Source organism: Tyto alba, unplaced genomic scaffold (assembly GCF_018691265.1).
Source record: "Tyto alba isolate M040663 unplaced genomic scaffold, T.alba_DEE_v4.0 Super-Scaffold_6, whole genome shotgun sequence".
Lineage (NCBI taxonomy): Eukaryota > Metazoa > Chordata > Aves > Strigiformes > Tytonidae > Tyto > Tyto alba.
In genome coordinates, this window is record NW_024881327.1 from 18,439,700 (window position 1) to 18,463,521 (window position 23,822).

General features: G+C 35.4%; 1 protein-coding gene across 7 annotated transcripts in view; it reads left to right on the top strand.

Annotated features, from left to right (window-relative positions):
* TENM3 (teneurin transmembrane protein 3) overlaps positions 1-23,822 on the top strand; it is a 1,343,701-nt gene that overhangs the window by 295,807 nt on the left and 1,024,072 nt on the right. For all 7 annotated transcript variants that reach the window (XM_032988404.2, XM_032988405.2, XM_032988406.2 and 4 more), the window contains exon 4: positions 21,657-21,723. The gene's annotated coding sequence lies outside the window, so the exon portion shown is untranslated. The remainder of the gene's footprint in view (positions 1-21,656; positions 21,724-23,822) is intronic.

The following is a 23,822-nucleotide window of genomic DNA, read 5'->3' on the forward strand; positions in this document are numbered from 1 at the left end:
CATTCTTCTCTTTTATATCCACTTACTTCAAACTTTAATCTGTCATGCTTTTTGGAATAATGCAAAGAAACTCTATCACGTGAAACTGCCACAAAGAAAAATTACCTGAGGGCATTCTGACTTTCTGCTTAAGCTTTATTTTGTCATTTATTTCTATTCACAATCATTAAGCAATTTAATAATTATAAGGCTCATTAGCATTTTAATGAGACTAGTGGCCATTGCTAAGTGTAATTAAATTAATTTTATTGTATGATATTTTGAAGCTGTGATTAAATTAAGTTTTACTGTGCTTTGAAGAATAAACCTATAGAGATCACTCTTCAGTAACAGTCTTGTTAACTTATGAGGAGTCTGTAAAATAGACATACCCAGGAAAAAAGGCAAAAAATTCCCTACTGAGGTTAATCATCAAAATAGAAAAATCAGATGCTCCTGCTGCCATCATCTCCAAGATTACCAATATATTCTTAGTGATAACAGTAGTCTGTTAAATAACATTCATTGTGAATGACTTTGTGTAGTCTGTTTTTAATTTTTCAAAATAGCATCTAGAAGCTGTGGTGAATTGTTCTTTATAAATCAAGGCGAGAATCCTGTAGTGCTTGCTCAGATAAAACTCCCATTGAGTTCAAATGGAATTTCACCACAGTAAGAACAGCAGGGTGTGTAAAAGCTAAGTATTATTGGTGGTGGTTGTTGTTATTATTATTACAGTTTTAGAAAGATAAATTGGGTCATCAGGAAAGACAGTGAGGGGGGGAAAAAAGGTATTACAATCAGAATCAGTTAAATTCCTATGATCTATCATTTACATTGCTATGAAAGATGTACAGACAGAAGATTAGACATATCTCTGTCCATGCCCAACCTCTGTAAAATCTTTAGCAGAGTGCACCGTACTAGAATAGGTTAAACACTGGGTAGACACTGGATGGTGTCTTGTCCTCACCCATTTATCAGCTAAGAACTCCTGTCTGTCTTCCACTAGCTAGTTCTTGACTTGTCTTGTCATCATGATTGTACCTGAATGTGCAGCACCATTTAGCTGGACTTCAATGAGCATAAAGTCTGTTAACAAGTAAGGTTGCATTTGCTTACTATGGTTTGAGATGTTAAGTCTATTTATGGTTGCCTAACTTTTTTCCTTTTTAAAACTACTCTGTCCAAGGCTTGTCAAAGTTGAACAATCTGGGATTACAGTTTCCAACTGCAATGTCTTTCTCAAGACTGCAATATTTTTTTTTTCCTTTTACTTACTATGTTCTGCAGTGGGAGAAAATTTATAATTTCTCTGTTAAAACACGCAGCTATGTCCTGGTAAGCTTCATGCCTCAATGTTTTGGAGCATTGACTTAATTCTGGATGAGTTTCCTCATACTAATGCCCTTATGGTTGGCAACTTGATAAAAATTTCCAAATTCATCCCAGTTTGGAAAAGATCATTGTATACACATGTACAATACAACCTTGTTTTTGTTTGATTATAATGGAAATTAATGTGTCCTGGGTGTGTTTCAGTTCTTCATAGCTTCAGCATGATAACTCCTGTGTGCCATGTTTCTAGAGTGACATGGGCTTAGCAAGACCTGCAGTTTCTCCTAGCAACACTATGATGTCAGCACAGAGAGTAAAGGATGAGAGAATAAAGAGAACAAGAGCAGAAAGAAGTAGCAAGAAAAAAAAGTTGGTGAAGTGGTAAAAGGGCAGAGAGGAAGAATGGGAAAAGCATAAGAGACAGTTGAGAATATAAAATTTGGGCAGGAAAGGGAAAGAAGAGCACCACTAGCATGCTATAAGATGAATGAGAGTAGGAGAGAGAATCATGGAGGGGAAGAAGAGACAGGAAGCAGTGGAGAAGTAGCTGGGGTTGGGTAAAGAAAGCACAAAGCAAAGAACCCAGAACACAGCAGAAATAGGTATGGGGCAGGGCCCACGGTCTGGATTTTTGAGAAAGAGATAGTCTGTAACTCTTAACAACCAATTGCCTGTGTGGGAACCAAATCCAGGATCCATGCTGGTTTCATAATTTTCTGGTATAATTGTGTTTCCTCTGCCATTAGTGATTGGTTCATGTTTAAAAAAAAAAAAAGTTCTTTGCAGTTCTAAGTTAATGTATTAATTCCAATAGCAGCAGGCAGGGATGAAAATCTAAAGCTTCCAGTCTTCTTTGTAATCGGAAAGGGTTAAGTATAGTCAAAAGGTTACATTTCCAGGTCATTTCCATATTTTTCTTATTCAGTAATGAACATGTTATTTATTTATTTTGATGTGATTTTACAATTGCAAATATGAGAACTTTAAGGTTAGGAAGCTGCTAGGATTCAGGTAGCCCACAGGCATATAGCTGAGGTCAAGACAGCGCTTAGGACAGTGCAGACCAGGGAATGCTGAACAAAGTTGTGATCAAATCAAATAACTAAACTGTAGAAAAATATAGCAGGAAAGTCACCATAGAAAAACTGTTTGATCAGTTATAATATTGGGAAATTGTTGCCATTTTCAACCTCAGATTTGCTCTCCTAAATCAGGTGTAATACATATTTATTTGTACTTTACCTTATCTGTACTTTAAAGAAGGACTATTTAGCATCTGTAAAACTAATTATGTTGTGATATCTGACAGAGTATAGACCACACAAGACTTCTGCCAGTAAGGCAAATGACTGACTAAATGACAGATGAACACTATTAGCAACTACATTATAAGCTGGGAGAAAGCCTCCAGCTTGGATACATGGGTCCTGGTTATACAAAAATATTTAACCTGTGAAGAGTGTCATATGTTTAGAGGGTTTCATCCCAGCCTGGAAGAAACACTTCTGTGGTATGCACTTGTAAGCCAAAATCCTAATTCTTTTCCTGTCTCTCTTAATGTTCCCTGAATCTAGTCAAGGCTTGTACATTTAAGTGCAGAAATGCTTCTGAATTCAGCTCACATATTAAGGATAAAACATAGCACTCTATTTTTAGCTACATTGTAACTTTTGGTGAACTGCAATTCATCAAAATTAGGGGCATTGCAGTTAGTAAGTCGTTTTTATGGTCTCTAGACTGTTCCAGCAGTATTTTTATAATAAAGTAAAAGTTCATAGTACATAAAACCACTAAGAGTGTCCTCTGTGCCTATGAGAAGAATATGGGATAGCAAAGATTTTACACTGAGAGAAAAAGGCTGGATTGTTTATTACTTATCTCTGACTCTGAAGGCTTGTTCCCAGAAAGGTGTTTCTAGATCTTTCTATGGTTTTTAATGGCACAAGGAACCATCTTCCCTTCATTCAGGAGACGTCTCCACAAGCCATCCATCAGTGCTGAGTGCGGAGGGAATTCCTCACATTGCAAAGCTCAAGCGTTCCCTCTTAAATTGTTTTTTTCCTCTTTCTGTTAGTTACAGATAGAACAGGTTTAGGAATTCTGTTCCTGTGATGTTTGTTTATTGTGTTCAGATACCTGAAGAGGGAACTGTCACAGCTCCTGCTTGCTATTGTTTGCTCTTAGACCTTGTTTTAACTGATACTGCTGGTATTAAGGAATGAAGTTTTGAAATACCCTCAAGAGTATAACAAGATAGTTGTGTTTTCTGATGAATTGCTTTACAGAGAATGTAATTATGCATTTTACAGGATAGCAATTTGTATACCACATAAAGCACACGCTTACTTGTGGGAATTGTGTGGTTTTGCTGTAATTATTAGAGCCTATTGATTGTCTTCCATTATGTTAATGTTTCCAAATTAAGCAATATGAAGCAATTTTCTGCCATGCTGTATCTCAGAAGCCTTAGGGATATTATCTGCAACTTTTACTGCAAGTCTGGAGGCCTTCGTGAATAAAACTTATAATTCACTTCATTGTAAGTTTTCTCCTGATTGTAATCAATGAACCTTATACCATGGAATATAAATGAGGCAACAGTGGAGGAAATAACCCTTCTGAGGTAGGAAAAGGGTGATGGTAAAAGTCACAATGAGCATTCAATTGACTTCTTAAGCAAAAATACTTCTGCCCTTTCTTTTGAACACTGGCTACTTTCAGATAATCAGAAGCTGTTTGCAGCTATGACCACTTTAGAAAACAATAATTTTAATGATGAGTCATTGTAATTGTTTCGGCATTTCCTGAACTAGTAAAGATAGCTTATTTTGGGCTATATAGTACTTTATTGGCTTTTGAAATACTGTATCATCTGTTCAGTTTGTGGAAAACTGTCAAAGGAGAATAACTGAATGTTAGGGGTAGAAGCACCAAAAGATTTCTTGCCATTATTTCCAAGATCAGCTGCAGTCAAGTTGTCCTGATTTTATTTCTTCTAATCATACTTCAAAAATATGGACATATTCTCTCTTCATTTTTGGTTCTACAAATTTCTTTTAGGCTAATTCCTACCACTCACCATTCCCGTTTTATAGGTCTTTATTTTATTCTTATACTTTTCATTATTTAATCCATTCTAAGTTTTTTCCAGTTGATTCTTATTTGAATTTTACTTTACTTAATTTCCTATGTTATGTATCTCTGCTTTTACTTGTTTCTTCTTCTCTTTTCTTCCTAGATTTGTTCTCTTCCTTACCATCCTTGTTGTTTCATTTTTCTGCTTCTTGTTATTCTATTTTGTTATCTTTTTCTCTTCCACTGTTGCATACATTTGATATTTTCTTTTATGTGGTACCTCATACAAAAAAAGAGAGAAGCACAACTTCTGAAGTCACAGACATAATTATAACATGAAAAGGTAGCTTTTCATTTCAGTGTGTCCCAAGTCCTTGGAAAATTAAGGAACTAGAAACATTCAAAGAGGGTCAGTGTTACGTATACGTGTTTCTAAATTAATGTGTAAACACATGTACCACTATTTGTATATTGCTTTTGAAAAGGCAAAGAATTATCTCAACTTCTTCAAGTAGTCAGAGGATCAGAAATAAATTTACTGGTAAATTTTTAGACATAAAAGTCTGTAATTGCCCACTAGATATTCTTAAATAAGATAATGAAAATATTTTTGCATTCTGAACCCTTCCTAGCAAGAACTTTAAATCTGAGAGTCTGCTGATAGGTCAGGAAAAGATGATTTGTTTTTTTTTTTTTTCCCAAAGTGATCACTGGCACAGAGAGAAGTTTGTACTCAGAATCCAGAGGATAGTATCTACATCCTTTATTTAGAAAATGTAGTATAGTAGAAGTGGATGAGTTAGTTAAATACCAGTTTCTCCCTTAATTTCTTTTGTCATGGTAATTGTGGTCTTTTTCTTATCTTTGTTTTTACTTTGCTAATAGATTTTATACATCATCCTTTAGAGTCATTGATCTATTTGAACTGAAGTGCTCTATCCCAGTCCAGTTCTAAGTGAGCTAGCTTTGATAGAAAGATCTGCCCCTAAACTGAAAGGAAAAGGCTGAACAATCATAGAGAAGAACAGGAATAGTTTTACTGCATCTATGGATGTTAACTCACATGCCTAGGATAGGAGGCTTGTTTGCCTTAGTTGCTTCTGTATTTGAGATGAAAATGTAGGCACTTTCAGAAAGATTAAAAAAAACAACAAAAAAAAAAAAAAACAAAAAAAAAAAAAAAAAAACCAAACAGGATAAAGAGCAGGACAGTGTATTCACAAGTTTTTGTGTTTGTATGCAGAAGAATGTAACCTGTAGCCGTAAGAGGCCTAAACCCTGGTCAGAGTTTGTCTGGTTACAGAAAACATCCCCTGCCTGGAAAACATTCTCACGTAGATATGCATAGGAAGAGCACTTTATCAAGTCAAAGAAGCTTAAGAACATAAAAATCTACACAAGAGATAGGATGCAGCCAGTAGCATGACTGACTTACCCATTCTGGGATAGGTTTAATGGCCTCTATTGCAAGGAAGCCACCACAAAGCCCATCGCTCTATTCAGTCCTATGTTTTATGTTACAGGAATAACACTAACATAATTGCAGTGCTGCCTTTACACTCTTCAGACATACTGAACTGAGAAAGCAAACACAAAAGGATAATTATTTTGTCTTAGGACCACAGTGCACCACAGGGTGCACACAGGACCACCATCATCACCGCAGCTTGGTCAAACACTGTGTTGTGTGAGTGTACCAGGCTGCTTTAGAGAACTAACTTTTAGCAATATGGACATGGGCCAAGCTGTATCACTCCACCGGCGCAAATGCATTGATGAGTGTTGACACAGCCTGTATTTACCAGGTTTCTGAGTCCCGAGCAAGACTCTGAATCCTACTGTCAGCACAGAAATGTTCCAGAAGCGCCATGAGACAGCTGGAATGTATTACTCTTTTGGGAACAAATGTAAGACATTAACTGATCTTTCATGGGTATGGATAATCACTTCTGGACAGTAAAAGATTTTATTTGTACTAAATCAAAATTAATTTTCTGTTTTTTCGGTTGAGTAATTTCAGCAGAATCGTTGCCTTTTACATTGCTTTATCATTCACTGAAAAGGAGTCAAACAGCATACAAGATGACTGATGTTGGTTTGCTTTTGTAAAGGCATTGAATATCTGTGATCCTAAGCTGCACTACTTAGGAGGAAGTCTTAATAGAGGAAGCAGAGTTAAGAGGACACGACACTAGACATTACCAAGCAGATGGATTAATCCTGACGCTGTTTTGTTGTTGGTTTGTTTGTTGTTTTTTTTTTTGAAGAACCCCTTCCATACAATTTGGGCAATGAGGGATAGTAACTTTTTTTTTTTTTTTTCAGTATAGTAGTATTTTTTTAACAAACGCAATGGTAAGATATAGGAGGCATGTATCCCCCATTTTCACCCTCAGGATGTTAGGAGAAGAATTGCTTTTTTCTACTATCACTGAATTACAGAATGGTTTGGGTTGGAAGGGACCTTTTAAAGATCATCTTTCATTAGATCAGGTTGCTAAAAGGCCCTCTTCTTGGTACCTATCCTAAACACATCCTTCACATTTAAAAGGAAAGAATTTATGTTAATTTCTCTTACAGTGATTAATTTGGAGATTTGCAAATTTTGAAGGTTTTCTTGGAAACTCTGCAGAATGTTTTGGTATACTCCTAAAGAAGAAATTCAATGAGCACAAACACAATCCTTTTCAGCATGGTACTAATTCTGTACTAGTGACCATCCTTGCACAGCAGCCGTATGTCAGATCCCCTAATCCATGATAAGGACTCACAAACTAAATCTCCTGAAGAGATGTAGCCATGCACAAGCCCTGAGATTTAATAACCATTCATTCGTATGCATCTGGTAAGGACACACTTTGTGTTGTAACTGACAATGAGTGCATACAGTTTGTTTTAGTGAGAAGGTGAAAGAGGATATCTTAAACTACTAGTCAATATGTTGCAGATGGAATACAGTAAGGAACAGTCTCTTAACCTGCCTTTTACCAGATTAATCCACTGCTGCTACATCTTGGTAGAAATTGATGCTTCTGAGCATGGGCATTTTTTGTCCACATGATGAGCAAAGGAACAATTTGTTTTTACTTAACCAGAATCCTTTCTGTTCCTTGACAGTACTAATGGGCCAGGTACCTACTAACCCACTGATGTGGAAGCAGCTGATGCGTTATGTCTGAGTCCAGGATTAGATACGTAAATTAAATGACTCTCCAGACATGACCTCTGTTTTTAAGAAACTGATGTTCACTAGAAGACTCCTTATAAACTTTCAGAGTCTTTGAACATAAAAGTTCCTTTCAAGTTAATAATTAAGCCATTTAAAAATAAAGAAGTAAAATGCATTTGATCTAGCTTTTCATACCTTCTGAGTATGATAAATAGAGTTCCTTGAACAAAGCTGCTTAATTCAAAAGGTTATGGGTGTGAAGTAAAATAGTGCCATCTGGTTTAGAGGAGGAATTCATGCAAGGGAACACTGAGCCAGCATTACTCAGAACAACTTACACCAAAAGAGAGGGACTATATTATTGTTTAAATAATTTCTTATATAAAATCATACTTTTCAAAATGAATAAACCAGATTTTTTTTCTAATAAAAGACAGCAGCAATAGTCATTGATTCTTTTCTCCCAAGATTTGCTAGTATCTCTGCAGAAATTACAGAAGGACAAATATGAGGGGAAAAAAATTGAGAGCAAAAAGAATACTTAGTTTAATATAAAAATTATTCTTCTGAGTTTGAAAACAAGACATTTTAGCAGAAAAGCTTATATAACTTTGTGAAAGGTAGTTTCAATTTGCAGAATTTAAAAAGAATTATTTATGTTTTGAATAAATGCAAATACAGCATTTAAGAAAATGACCTTTGCATTACTTACTTCACAAATTACCTCCAAAGCACCTCCAAAGCATACAGTATAATTTCAAATCATGTTAAATGGGCAAAAATTGTAAAGTATTTTCCTAAAGTTCAGGTGTCTGAACTAACATCTTCGGCATATTCTTATTTACTAAAACTGTGCATTGTGTCTTGAAGTTTTCTCTACAATGATCACTTCAAGAAATGCTCACTTGCTTACCCAAGTATTTTTTCCATTTTCTCTCTTTTCAGTCTATCTCTAATACATGAACTACATACTTGTTTTTAAAAGCAATATTATTATTTTTATGATATGGAAAAGAAGTTGCTAAGAATGCAAATAGATAATATCTCCATATATTAACAGCAAAGTCTCTAGAATTGAGTCTTCATTTTTCTCTATAAACAAAGCCTTCAGCTAATATTATTTCAGAATATGATTGCACAGTGAGTATTAATGGCTATGGTAGACAATTAAGCCATTTTTAAAACTCTTTTCAATCTCAAAAAATATTAAGAGCAGCACATCTCTGCAAATTAACAGTTTAATGGTGATACTTATTCAATCTGTAAATTTATATTCATTGTCACTGACATTCACTGTAAAGGGAGATTTTCGTGACAGATGTAGGAAGTTATGTTACTATAGTTGCAATCATAATCTTATCTCAACCATTAAAAAATAATCTTCAGTGTCCTGTATTCACTGAATGTAAATGTCTTTGAACCATTTTACTAGCAATGTTTAATTTCATACAGTTAAATTCATACAATTTGTACAACCATCAAGGTTTTGAGATAGGTCTTTGGGGAGTAGTATGTAGAAACTAGAAAAATCCTAGAAAACACTACAGATCTGCAAAAAGATAAATGATATGGACCTGACCCTTCTTCACTATCAATGGTCAGAGTACGTAAGATGAAATATTGAATCTTATGTAACAAAAACATTTACTGAAACTGATACTAAGAAATATTAAGAAATGTTCATATAAACTGCTTTAGAAAACATACACAGCTATTTTTTTCATTAGATCTGCTTGGAAGTGCAGCCTAAGTTGAATTTTCTGATCGTAATGGAATATTATAAAGTTAGGTAAGATTAATTTCCTAGGAAATGCATAATCTAGTCAAGTAAGCAGATCTGGACATGATCAAAGAAATAAGCGTAGATTATGTGATAACCAGTTTAAACCTCTGTCTAGTAGTGTGTCAATGCCACAAAAGCTGATGTCACAAAATGAGGGAAAACCATAATTGGTAGCAGTTACAAGTTGAAGCATCATGTATCTAGAGATAATTAGAATTGGCTTTTCTTCATTTTTTTCTGTTCAAATACATTTTCCTGCCCAGTTTAAATATTTTTGGCATATATATTATGTCTATCTTTGCTAGCACTATAACCTACAAAGACAAAAAGCTTCCCGTGAATAGTCAAAACTGTTTGATCAGTAAGACAACTACTTTACAAAATGTAAAACCATTTGAACTGATTTTTTTATATCATACTGACATTTGCAATTTTAATTCTTTTCATCAAGATTAAAGCTTGCATAAATTCTCAAACTAAGCAATTTGTAGAAAACATCCACTTTATCTGAATACTTCAGGAAAAGGAAAGTTGGACACAGTTGCATATGTGATATTATAAGGGAAGCAAAGCCTCAGAGTTTATTTTTCTTTTTAATTTATTTTTCCTAACAATTAAACAAGGCAGTTCAAATTTTACAGGTTTGAATTGTTTCCAACATAGAATGATTTTGGGGGAAAATATGAAGTCAGTCAGTTCCTTTAATTTACAAGAGTATAGTATGCTTACATGAACAAATATGTATTCTTGGACGGAGTTTATGTGCATGAATAATCTCAAACAACTCAAACCCTACATCATAAGCAGCTTTCCACGTTACAGAATGCCTTCCTTAGTGGTGTCTATACATCAAAGTTCTCCCAATTCCCCTATTGATAACTCCAGCAATTGTCTGAAATCATAAACTTCCTGCATCCAAAGTAAAAGGAATTATCTTTTTAATGTATGTGATGAGTTATGCTGCAACTTTCCCTGTCGTTACTGTAATTCTTTCCTAACAATATATTTTCACTTCATTTAATGGTAAGCCATGCTTCACATTATTGTTTCCATTTTCTCAGAAAAGCACCTGAAGATAGACATGTAATGGTATTATTCTGGTAATAATTGTGTTAAATAACTGCAGAAAATATATAGGACATAACTATTTATTATTATAATTCTGCCACTATTGCACTCCAGTGAAGATCAGGGCTCCAGTCTGCTATATAACAAGATACTAAGAGCTTGACAGTGTAAATACCCAGGTGAAAAAAGGGTTGCTAAAACTAAAAGAATCATGAATAGCAAAGATTTGAATATACCGTATTTTTAGTTCCTTTTTTATTTTATAAATTGTTTTAGATTAAGTAATGCATAAAAAAACAAAACAAAACAACCTAGAAAAAGCGTGATGAAAAGATAATTTAGAAAGTAACTAAAAGATGTAAGAAGAAAAGGTGTAAGAAGAAAGGAGAAAAAAGTGGAAGTTTGGGTAAATAGGATGTTCCAGAGCATTGTTCAAGATTTACAGCCAGTGGTACATCAGAGCGAAAACCATTGTCTAATAACATGCTAGTAACTGCAGAAGCAATCTCTGCAATGGTTTCTGGTGGCTACACTCTGCAGCTAATCCCCATAAGAGTACCTTTCCCAGTAGATTAGGAAAACTATTATTCTGCTACAAAAACAGGCTCACAATATTAAAATGCTTATTATAACAGTAACAACACCTTTTCAATTTATGCCCTTGAAAAGCAAATCTAGCATAAACTCTTGCTTTAATTTATTTGTGGCATGCATTTTTTTTTTTTTTTTTTTTTGGCACAAAGTCTCAGAACCATTGCACCTGAGCAGGTGGTGTGGAGTTTCAGAAAGCAGAAGCTGGGTCAGGCAGGGGCATTGCATTACAAGGCAAGCTGGGAAGTTTGGAGCAGGGAAAGAGGAGCAAATGCAAGACAAAGAAGTGAGAGAGGGAGAGCAAACAGGGTGTGCTTGTTAAGGCTGATTGAGCACACCTGGGAAGAGCACGTCCCAGCACACCTCAGGAGATCACTGAGGGCCTACTCTGAGGAAAGTACAATGTTTCTGGGGTTTGTTGCCTTTGTTAGCTGGAAGAATAGGGTTTTTTGAGTTACTTTGGAGAGTCTGTTTTTTTTTAATGAGGTCTACTATATTCTGTAAGCAAATGGAGTACTAATCTTCTCTAGGAAAATGGAGAGAGGATATAGTTACAGTATGTCAGTGGTTTGTGGAGATGTCTGCAAAATGAAGTTGAACTAGCAGAGAAGAAAAATCAGATGAATCTGGAAAAATAATTGAAAGAAAGGTGTAGATAGCACCATAGTCTGCTAATGAAAAAATCTGTAAAAGTAGATATTTTTGACTGAGGGAAAAACCTTAATGAGCCTAGATGATTCTCCTGTAAAGTCGGCAAAAACCACCATGGCTGTGTACCTAGTGGCTGAGCAGAAGACAGGATGTCAGCAGATTGCAGAAAATTGAAGAGAGTTTGTTTAATCCTGGAACTAGGTAAGTGTGGGACTGAGTGATAAACCTTTCCCCCTGTCTTGTTCCACTGGTGAAGGGAGTGAATCTTTCGAATTCCCTGAGGGCCTGTGTACTGGGGGGACAATCCAGTCTCTGCTTGGCAGAGCTGCAGGGCAGGGTGGAGTCACAACAATGACTCAGAGGAACAATTTAGCTGTTACCTTTATTAACTGACAGTTTTAGTGAGTGAATGGAGACAATTTGGCAATGATTAACTGATAACCTTTGGCAAATTAATAAAGGCACTTTGGCAAAAAGACTATTTTCCTAACAACCTGTTGCAATTCATACAAAATTTCTATACCTGAATATATGTAAGAAAAAGGGGAGAGAGAAAGAAAGAGAAGAGGGGGAAATAGGGGAATCACCACCCTTTGGATCCTGTGTTGTTGTAGAGTAGCAAGCTTGATCCCTAGTTGGTGGGTCAACAAAAACACAAGTGGATGTGTTGTCTTCACATAGTCTTTTTTACACCTGCATAATAGGGTGCTACAGAAGGTTCTCATTTTCTTCGGCTTGCCCCAGCGCAGCTGGGCAAGTTCTGTCTCTGGGCAGTAATAGGAGGGAGAGAAACAGCCTACTACCCCATCTCCACAGAGCTTGCCCTGCTTCTCCCCCGCCAGGGTGTCCCACTCAAGTTGTCTGAGACATCCTCTTTACAAACAGTTTATGAGACCTACATTTTTCCTCCTTTATTCCACTGACCTCATGTTTGCATAGGTGTCTCCCTCACAACTCTTCCCCTTCTCAATGTTAAATGTGTTATCACAGAGGTGCAACCACCATTGCTAATTGGCTTGGCCTTGACCAGAGACAGGTCTGACTTGGAGGAAGGGAATCTTCTAGAAGCTTCTCATGGGAGCCACCTCTGTAGCGTCTGTCCTGCTACCATAAACCTTGCCACACACAAGTAGAAAGGGCTCAAGACAGGAGCAGTCTTAACAGTTTCTTAGCACTGTTCAGTGTGAAGCAGGTTATGGAGATTTGTACTGAAATGTTGGGCCTGGTAAAGAAGGGAACTCAGCATGGGGATGGAGGTGCCGTTAAGTTGTCCTGTTTTCTTCCATAGTCCAATAACTGTTTGCAAGCCCATTCTGGTAAGCTAACAAATGTCTTGGGAATAACAAGGTAATTGTAAACAAGAACTATGATGGGTAGATATGCTGCTGGGTCAGTTAACAGGAGCTAAAGGTTAAAGGCCATGTTTCTGCAACTTGTGCTGAGCTACTCTGTGCAGTATTCTTAAATTAATAAACATAGCAGTGAATGAATGATGTTACAGAAGTCCTTCACAGGCAGGGCAGCTCTGTGGAACAGTTCCCTTCTGGCAGAGTGAGCTCTGAGCCTTAACAAGTAGATGAAGCATAAGGAACCTTGCTGCTATTGCTTGCTTCTTCATGTACTATTCCTAGCGTGTCTTCTTTTGTTCTTGCACTGCATTACACTATGCCCTGTACCATTTGCCATTCTTTCCAGTTGAAGTCTAGTCCCTTTTCACTCCTGTTCCTTAACTCTTTCTCTCCCCTGTATTTCTTAATGTTCACACTTTTTTGATGTTTTCCTTCTTGAGCACATTCTCTTATCTCCGTTCATTTTTGTTTCTACCTCTCCTTCCAACTCTCTCTTTGTGTCATTTTCTTTCTAGTCCCATTTTCTCACATCTCATCTTGTTCTCTTACCTCTTTCTGTTCTCATTACATACCTCTCAAGGAAAGTTTGTTAAGGTAAGAAGAAAAAGAGCAAAATGCTTTGCCAGTTCGCTTCTAAAGGTCTTTCCTTTAATTACTAGCAAACAGGTTGTACTTGCTAAAACAAATTACTAAACCATGCTTTCTGCTATGACTGGCTTGCAATTCACTTATGTATAAAATATTAAAGATAGGCCAGTTCATAACATGGTTGAGCCTAATTGAAGACATCTGTGTAAAAGCTTGCAAGAAGCTAGTATTTTTAACATGAAGTGATTTTAATGGGCACAATTCCTAACTGCAGGTGTCCATATGGATACTGCAGAATAAGCTGATGCTTCAGTCTGGTGAAAACCACTTGGCCAATGAATATTTGTCTGATGGGAAGGAAGCTGGAATATGGGAATCACCTGAGAAAGTGAGAATTAGAAAGCTAACTGTAAATAGGATTTTGTTTTTAAAGGCAACTTCAGTGACAAAATTAGAGTAAATATCAAATATCAATTCACTGTTATGTCTATGATTTTAGAAGTTACTAAAAACAACTGACAATCATAGAAAGCTAGGTCATTCCAATTAGTCCTTCCTTATAAGAAAGTTTCTTTCAGACTCTCTTTAAAAAAGTAAAAATCAACTTTCGAAACGTGTAGGGACACTTGGAAATGTCAGATGCATGAGAAGGGAAAGAGAAATTTCTTTAAATATTCTTTTTTGATGCTTTTAAAAGATGAACTTTCTTCTTACTCCCTTTTCTTGCTAATTACCACTAACCATAACACTGCTGTTTGTAACCCTATTTTAAATGACACACTACAGATCTCTAACCTATACAGAAGAAACTTTTTTTCAGAAATTATTTAATTATCAATGCTTTGAAGCTTTTTTTTAAAGTAACAGTGGGTTGTGGGGCTTTTTAATGCATCTCTTGCACTGTACTGGGTTTGTGTGGCAAGGTTTTGATAGTGGGTAGGCTACAGGGGTGGCTTCTGTAAGATCCTGATAGAAGCTCCCCCTAAGTCCAACAGATCCAGTGCCAGTTGGCTCCAAGAGGGACCTGCTGCTGGCCAAGGCCGAGCCAATTGATCCTGACTGTAAGCCATGTACTCTCAATAGCAGATGAATAGACAGCAGATATGATTTAGGGGAGAGGGAGGAAAATAAAAAAGCGGGGTATGTGATGTGCTGTGGTTATAGTATATTTACTGGTACAGGTGGCTTAAAGATGTTTTTTGTGCCAGGTTCTAAAAAAACAACAGAGAAAAAAAAAGAAAAAAAAGAAAAAAACCCACAAAACAAAAAACCCACAAAAAACCCCCAAACAACCACCCAACACAGGGTAAGGATATGTTGACACCATTCAGTGGATGGTAGTGTGGGCCAGTGCTGGCCTGAGTTCCTGTGTCTTGATGATTCTGTGCAACGCCGTATGATTATATTGCATAGTGATAATGCATCTGCCTTAAAGATGTGCTGGATATGCAGTAATATAAGCCTTGCCCCTAAAGTGTAGGATTTGTTAGGTCAGGTGCAGATCTATACAGAGATTTCTGTGCTAATACATAACTTTGAAGTCGGTAACCTCCGGGAGATGCATTTCTCTACAGCACTCTGTGTTGTACCAAGGATGTGCTTATGCTTCCAAGCCCTTTTCTATGTAATGCTTGGCTTAAAAAAATTATGCTTTTCTCTCATGTTTTTTTTTTTTTTTTAAATCATATTAATTTGCTTCCATTTACCAATGTGCATATTTTCAAAAATACACAATGAATTCCTACCTAGTCTGTTCAGCTTCACACTGTCCCTGTGTTTGAGCTTTTGTGAATAAAATAACTGTGACTGAGGGACTGTATTGAGTAAAAGTAAAATACGACTGAAGCACAAATAGGGCCTGTATTGAGTCAGAAATAGTGAAGTTTTCCTTGCAATGTCCTATCACGTAGGGACATACCTTTGCTCACATAAATGTGATAAATTACCTACGCATAATAAAAAAGTTTCACCTCTTTATGATTCACCATAGAAAAACTGATTTCTATAGAACTCTTTTGCTGAGTCTTGTGCGCTTTTATTACTGCTTTTTAGATTTTGTTCATCCTTAAATTGTTCCTTAAAGCAGTATTTTTTTTTTCTGCCTTTGTTCTTAAGTGTGTTCATACAGCTGTCATGAAAGGTATCTCCAAAAAGTATTAAATAGCTCTTAAATTTTTAAGTGATTTAATAAACCATTGATTAGCAACTTTGAGTTTATATGAATATTCATGCCTATTCTGCGTGATTTTGTGTGTATGGTTTTTATATCCATGACTTCAAGATCAGGTATGTGTTAAATAGCTTGGTACCTTTTGACCAGCAACCTACTAAGCTGCCTGCTGTAAACCCCTGCCAGCAGCAGATATGAAGAAAGTACTTGATTATTATGTGGTTAAGGTTAACTCTTTTCTTTTAAAGCACGTTTTTAATGTGTTTCAAGCCTGTCAGAACAGCATGCTGCTTGGTTTATTAAGCCCTGTCAGACCTTTATGGTTACTAGTCACTGGCAGACACTTCTGACTGCTCCAATTTCTCTAGTGCCTCCCTTCTACCTAGTGCAAGAAGCTGAAGCAGGGGCCTGTGCAGCACTACTGTTTCAGCTCATGTAGGAGGTGTGCTTCACAGGTGGGACACTTCTCAGTGTGCTCACTTGTCATAACCTGCAGATTTACAGCTGCCCTGGGTGAGGAAAGTCTTACTGTTCATGTGGTGGTTATGGGATTAGTTTAACTCCAGGCATGGTAAGATTAAATAAGAGTACTTCTTAATCAGAATCCAAATAGACAAGTGAGTTACAAAGCTTATAAAATGTACAAATCAAGAAATGGTGTTGATATAGTCAGGCTGAAGTTCTGTCAAAAGTCTCTCTCATCTCTGCGGTCCTCCTTTCCCTTTTGGGCAAGGGGCAGTGAGGAGTTTGAGCCAGTTTTCTTCAGTCTGCCCAAATCTCATGGGCAGGTTCAGTCTTTCAGTTTAAGTCCTCTCTCTATATTGGTTTCTATCCTGGAAAAATATTCTGGCCATTTAATTAAGATAAACATTGCATCAGTCTCTTACAAATGTGTATATCTCTCTATTAGAGCAGTGCAATCAGGTCTACATGGCTTGCCATTTAGTTCCTTGCTGCATTTCTACCAGCAAGTTGCAAGTCTTATGTTGTACTTTGCATTCCACATTAAGGTGTACTTGAGCAATTTGTGATACAAAGGTTCAAAAAGAATAAATGTAGCTTATTACTAACTAGATATGGTGATAATTAATTGCTTTGGAATACTTAATCTTCAACTTTTTTCTTCAAAGCAGACAGACCTTCAATATTCAGCTTTCTGTTGTGCAGATTCCTCTGTGATTAGTTGTGAAAAGCAAATATTTTGGAGGATATGGGTGGTAAAATTGGTAATAAATTCTTACAGTCCAGCCTCTAATTTATTTGTTTTGGTTTGTTTTTTTTGATAACTTATTTTCATTATTTGGAGAAAACACATGCAACAGCATGTGAACTGCACCAATTTTCTTTTGTGTTGTAGTTTTTATGACTGCTCATGAGATATAGTGATTAAATACACAGATTTGTTGCACTGTAAGATGTGTACAAAGTAGGTTTTGATTTTGCAAGAGAACAAACTCTAGCTCTGAGGTTAAATATTTGGCTTTGTTCTTAAATCTTGCTTACATCTCATTTGTGTACACATTTTTTTGGTTATGTCTTTACCTGGCCTTTCATCTGACCAAAAAGAAAAACACCCACCCACACCTGCTTATTTTAATAAAACAAAAAAAGAAAAGAGTCAAGGAATAAAACATGCTGATGACTGTCTTTTCTCTTTAAATAGAAAGATCTATAAAATTTATGGAAAATAATTCAAACAATGAAGTAAATAGAGCATCTCTACTTTAACAGATTTTGATCAGATATCCTTGGCCTACCAACAAACTTTTTTGATTAGTTTACCATTCCATTTTTTTTTGTTTTTTTAAAGGGGAAAGGAAAAATGTACTATTCACATTCAACATTGTGAAGAACTAGCAATTGCTGTGGGGTAAAAAAAAAAATAAAAAAAAAATTACAGCCATATGATCCACCTATCTTTTAAATACATCATCTTAGAAAATTTGGCTTGCAAATTTTCTAAGGTATTTTTAACCTCAGATGTATTTTTTTAATTGTGCATATGTAATGTAAAAATTCTACCTGCTATTCCATTATCTATGTACAGATCCTTATGTTTACTGCATTTTGTTGTAGCTAAGCATAGTTTTGTTCCTCTAGTGCCTAAATGTTTAGTTCACTTGCCTACAAGTAAGATAAAAATTTATGCCTCTACTCAGTAATGTTAAGTGTCTTTAAATGAACAAGTGCACATTTTTAATACTGCCCTTTGTGTAGAAATCAAATTTTCTGTGTGTGGGGAAAACAGGGGTCCAGAGATGGTCTCAGACCAGTGTTTCTTACTTGCATGCTTGTGTGTATGCTTGCATTCAGAGGTGCACAGAAATGGCCTTGGCAGCCACAGAGAGCAAACCAGAACTTCTGTACCTTACAGATACTAAAGTAAAAGAGTTTAAATGTACTTGCTGCTTAAGCAAAAGATTTCAGATGCAAAGGAAGGTAAATTGGAAATGTGCTAGTACTATTAATTTTACAAAATTTAAACACTGATGAATTGCGGGTGAAGAGTTGTGGGGCTTGGGGGTTTATTTTCTCAGCTCTACACAGAACTGTCATGTGGTGACACTTGTCATTACTTGACAGAGGTGTGTTAACTAATGACAAAATGGCCAGTGTGATTATCAGAACAGAGTATCTTGAGTAACTCCCACATGAAGTCCTAGTGCTGAGACTGAATTGAAGTTTACCTTTGAGAAAAGATTTCATCCCTGTGTAAGCTCCAGATGGATGGAGAATCTTCTCAATATCTTGATTAATCATTCTAGTGGTTATTAATGCTATTCTGTTGTATACAGTTTTTAACCTTTATTTAACTTCAATTGTTAGTCGTTAATTCTTTACGCATGTTAATGAGATCAGAGAGCCATCTATTCTCATGTTGTTATTTTACTCTTAACTTTCTCATTGATAGGCAAAATACATTGAGCTTCTACTCATGTGTGGTGTCTTCTAGTCCTTGCGTGCAATTTTAAGTGTTACTTTTAATGTGATGTGAGGGGATAAACTAACATGGCACACATTTTATTTCTCTAATCCTACTTTAACTGTGTATATCTTGTAATCAGGCCCTTACACCACATGGAGTCAGTCCCAGGTGGATACCACTTGTATGCTTTTAAAGTCTGTTGTATTTGTATATTGTCTGTGACTGTATAGAGCCTATGGAATTCTTCACTGTGATCTTTTTTAGAATTTTCTTTCGCTATAAGGCAGCTATCTGTGCATCATAGTCCAAGTCTATAATGCAATACAAAAATCAAAGTAACTGCAAGCACTGGTCCAGAATTTTACTGAGACAAGTGAAAAATGAAAGCTTTAGCGGTGGTTTTCTTGAATCAATAGAGTAAAAGGTATTTGCAAATATCAGTCATATGGTTGCTTTGCTCTCATGCCTGCTGCAGATCTGAAGCTTCTCAGCCCAGGAATGTAAGCAGAGCTTCATTGTTCCATGCCACTGGGCTAGCAGGAGAGATGTTCAAAGTTACCACCTTTGACCAAGTTGGTAACTTTTCTGGGATAAGCATCTTTGCAAGGTATCTTATCAGTATTCATGTTCAAGACAACAAACTGATATTTACCACGTACTGCAAAGTGTTTAATTTCCAAGCATGTTTTTTAACCTCTGCTGAGCACAGTTGTGATGTCACACTGCTCCTATTCAACCAGAAAGGTTTTATTTGGGAACCAAGGTTTAACTAGAATAACAAACTTAATTAAAAACTGAAAACATTATTTTACCAGTGGGTCATACCTGGTTTCTAGGCTTTATTCTCATTTTGTTAGTAAAGACTTGATAATTAAAATGTATATAAAGATATATGTATCCTTAGTACTGAAAGTGGGAGACTTAAGAGAAACCAAAGAATTCTGTTACAGGTAATGCTAACATTATAAAGAACTAAGACTATCCTTTAAGTCATAAATTGAATTAAATCTTGTCCTTGCTCGACAGCAATAGTGAAATCTGTTAAATGAGAATATTTATTGGCGTTTTTTATGTTAAAAAAAAAAACAACCAACCAAACAAACAAACAAAAAAAAACCAACCAACAAACAAACAAACAAAACCCAAAAAACAACAAAAAAAAAGAGAAAAAACAACAAACAAACAAACAAACCCCAAAAAACAACAACAACCAAACAACAACAAACCAAACAAACAAAAAAATAAACCGAGACAAAGATTGTTTATCTTTCATTCAGGCATCTCAACCTGTACCTGAACTTCTTCTATTTTAATGACCTAGAAAATCTGGAAACAATGATCTTTAAATTATTTAAGTTGCATGATTTGATTTAATATTACTGAGTAATACTGGAAAAAAACACTGTGTATGATGTGAGTTATGTGTTTTGAATTTTTCAACCTGTACAAGAAAATAAAAGTTGTCTACACTTCTATGTTTTAGAAGATTAATTTCTCATATTCCTAGCACTTGAAATGCACAAAATGGGCTTTCACATTGGAAGCCGTTGCTATGTTTTCTTTCAGTGGAAAATATGTTAAAAGAAAATGCAGGTTTTCATTTCATTGCTTTACTGCTGAGCAATTTATAACCTTTATCTATTACTTCTTAGCATGCAATTACCCTGACACTCACCCAGAGTTCTGGGGCTCTAAACTTAGTTGCAGACTTCTATCCCAAGCTCTCCTGGTATAACTTACTTTTTCCCCATTTTGCTCTGGAGGCCAGATGACATGAAATATGGAGTTCTATCCTAATTATGTTCTTGATAAGCCTACAAATAAGGTGTTTCTGTTGCAGGTTAACTATGTCTTGCCTTTTGTATTAAATCTCAGCTTTCATGTTATATGAAGTATGTAACATGCTGGTGGAGTTTAAAATAAAACACAATTCCACTTAAGTAATCCTAGAACTTGCATGTGAAGGGGGGAAAAGTTGAAACAATACTTGAAACTAAGATGTTTATATGTGTGTAAATACATATTTACTGTGAAAGATCATTTTAGTCCAGAATGACAAGTTTTATTTATATTGCTTTTATAATTTTAAGATCTTAATAGTTGAGGGCACATGGACATGGATTTTTCATATCACTGTTATCTGTGGGCTTAACTGCTTTCATGGATCTTAAAGTCCTGTCGTTGTCAATGTGTAATACAATTCATGCTGTTTGCTATTTCGGTTACTAAAAATTGGTATTTCTGTGTAATGAAGGGAAAATACAAGTAGGATTACCTGTAAGATAAGCAAATGATAAAAAATGCTTTTTGGTTTGCTTTTCTACTGTAACAATACCCCTTTTCTATCAAAATGTGAATATAACAATGTAAGATAATCTATTTTTGCTCTATTTAATAGCTGGATCTACATATAAGAGAACTGGTATTGGCAATGTGATCAGATTTACATTTTTCTCAGATCTGATACATTTGATAAGTCTAATGGAATAAGTGATAAACTGGACATACCACCACCTTGGTTTCAGTGTTTAAAAAAGTCATAAGAGTTATGTCCCATGCATATTTCTATTATCTAGTCCTAATCTTGGAATTTTACTTTGCCAGTAATAAGAGAATGTGTCCTCATTGTAATAATTTGTGTCTACTACTGGAGTACTAAAATGAGTTAGAGCTTGTTTTTCATTTCATTAGGTTTTTATTTGTGTACATTCAGAAATCTTTTTCTGTAGCCCCAAGGTGGCATTTCTTAGCTCATTCTGTGACAGTGTCTCTATTAAGACATAATTTCCACTTGTCCTGCATTTGTAATTCATAATTCATGGGGAAAAAAGACAAACAAACAAAGCAAAACATAGACCTTATTGTGGGTATATTTCTTATTTATAGTATGAAAAGATTCTTATTAGCTGTTGCAATTCAAAGTTTATTCTATATTAAATTAACATATTCATGTTTTGACTTCTTAACAGGCAATAACTTTGAACTCTAACTTCATGCTTTCATTAAGAACATAGATTCTACAGCAAGGAAGTAACAGTAAGTGTTTATGTATGTGTTATAACTTCTTTTATTGTTTAATGAAGAATTTTTTGTAAGTCTTTATGATGTTTATTCTAAATGTGTTCTGCAAAACCATTATGAACTACCAGCAATGGCCAATGTTGAAATGCTATAAATAGATTCTCTCAGTGTATCTGGTGGCTCTTGTTCACAATATTTAGTTATCTTTCACAAAAAGGAAAACCAAATGAGAGTAAAGGCCTCCATTTCAGTTGGCTACAAATCTCAGTGCTTTCACTGAATGTCATACCTGTGTTTATAAAACATTTTTTTTCAGTTATTAAAATTATTAGAAATGAAAGTGGAAGAGTTACTATACTTTTACAAGAAGTTTTACTATATTGTAATGGGTAACAGGAAACCTGGAAAGAAGAAAATTATTACGTTAGAAGGAGAATGTGTCAGTGTTCTGAAAGACTAAACAAAGGTACAAAACTGGTTCATGATAAGATATTTTCAGGTTATTGCATTTGGTTTTTGCAAGCAGGGTTAAAAATAACACTGGACACATGTCATCAACAATCATTTTAAAAAAGTATTTATTGTCTGTCATAAAAGCTATTAGGAATAGTGTCTTTAGCAGTCTCCATGCAGAACAGCACAATATGAAATGACTATGCACATTAAGACACTGTATCATTTGTAAATGAATTTTAAACACATACCTGTTGTACGATTGAATACAAATGTAAATTCATACCAGTTGCTGTGCTTCTTGCCAAGGGGTTGATTTGGGAAGCTTCAATCTTTTATTAGCTTCCACTTTTTATTGGACAGTGAATAAGGATTGTTGGAGGGACACAGGCAGTCAAGAAGCAGACTGTGATGCTGCTAGAGGGTGTTTCTGGCCTCAGGATATCATAGCTTGGGGCAATGTCTGGGCAAGATCATAAGAGTAAGCCCTGTAGTATTTGGAGGGGTCTGTAACAATCAGTGTCATTACAAAACTGTATTATTTAAGACTATTTCTGGTTATTTGTTTTTTGAACTTAGTATTAATTCTCTACCTCTTTTCCTAAATTCATCTCTACCTGTGAATTATCAGAACCAATTAATACTAATCTTCCAGCTCCACAAGTCATAGTACAATGAATTGAGATAAAAAAACTAATTAAATCTTTTAATAAAGAGGTATACTGAGGATTCTTAAATCAACTTACCTCCAGCAATTTTGGTGTATATATAATTGACACAGATGTTGAATTAGTTTTTCACTATTCTTTTAAGCAGAGTCAAGGATCCTTTGTGGGGGGAAGGGGGAATCAGCTTTAATTTGCATCAAAATCTTGGGCTGACGTAGGATGCGGCATCTTGGGAAACAATTTATAACCTTTCCCACATCAATTTCTTTTTATAGGGTTTTTTGTACTGCTTTTTTAATTCATTGCTAGTGATCTGTTGTACTTGAAAGTGGCAGAGAACTTTCAAAGGATTCTTTACAAATATATACATAAATGCAAACTGTGTCTCTCATGATCATCACAAACTCTTGTAAACTTCCTTCCTGATGGCAGTGTGGTCAATGTAGAAAAAAGTGGTCTTTCTGCATCATGTGATACTATATATATATTTTTTTTTATATGCTGACAGTGTTCAGATTTGGATTTTTAATTTGTACAATTGCAATAAGACCAGGGAGAGGAACAAAAACCTACCATGACTGTGTTTGCTCAACCAGTTGAGACTCTTCAGAAGAAAACCTGGGACTTCAGTTGTGGAAAAAACAATAGGAAGAACTAGACTTTCATTTTAGAGCTCTGTGGTAAACTGCATTTATTTTTTAACTTGATATCAGCTTTTATTTTTAACTGGACAATCTGTTTGCCCCCACATGCTATGATATTATTGAGCTAAGGCATATCACTTGCCTCTCAAGTAAGCAGTGAAGAAATGTCAAAAAAGAAAATATCTGCTAGATATATAGATGATATTTTTTTCCAGCATAGAGGCAATTGAATTTTAAAGGTTCACAGAAGTTAAGAGGCAGTGCTTGATTTTGGATAGGAAGATCCATTATCTGCTTAATCACTTGCAGTTTTATCACGTGGATAAAAAGAGAGGACTGTGTTGCTTTC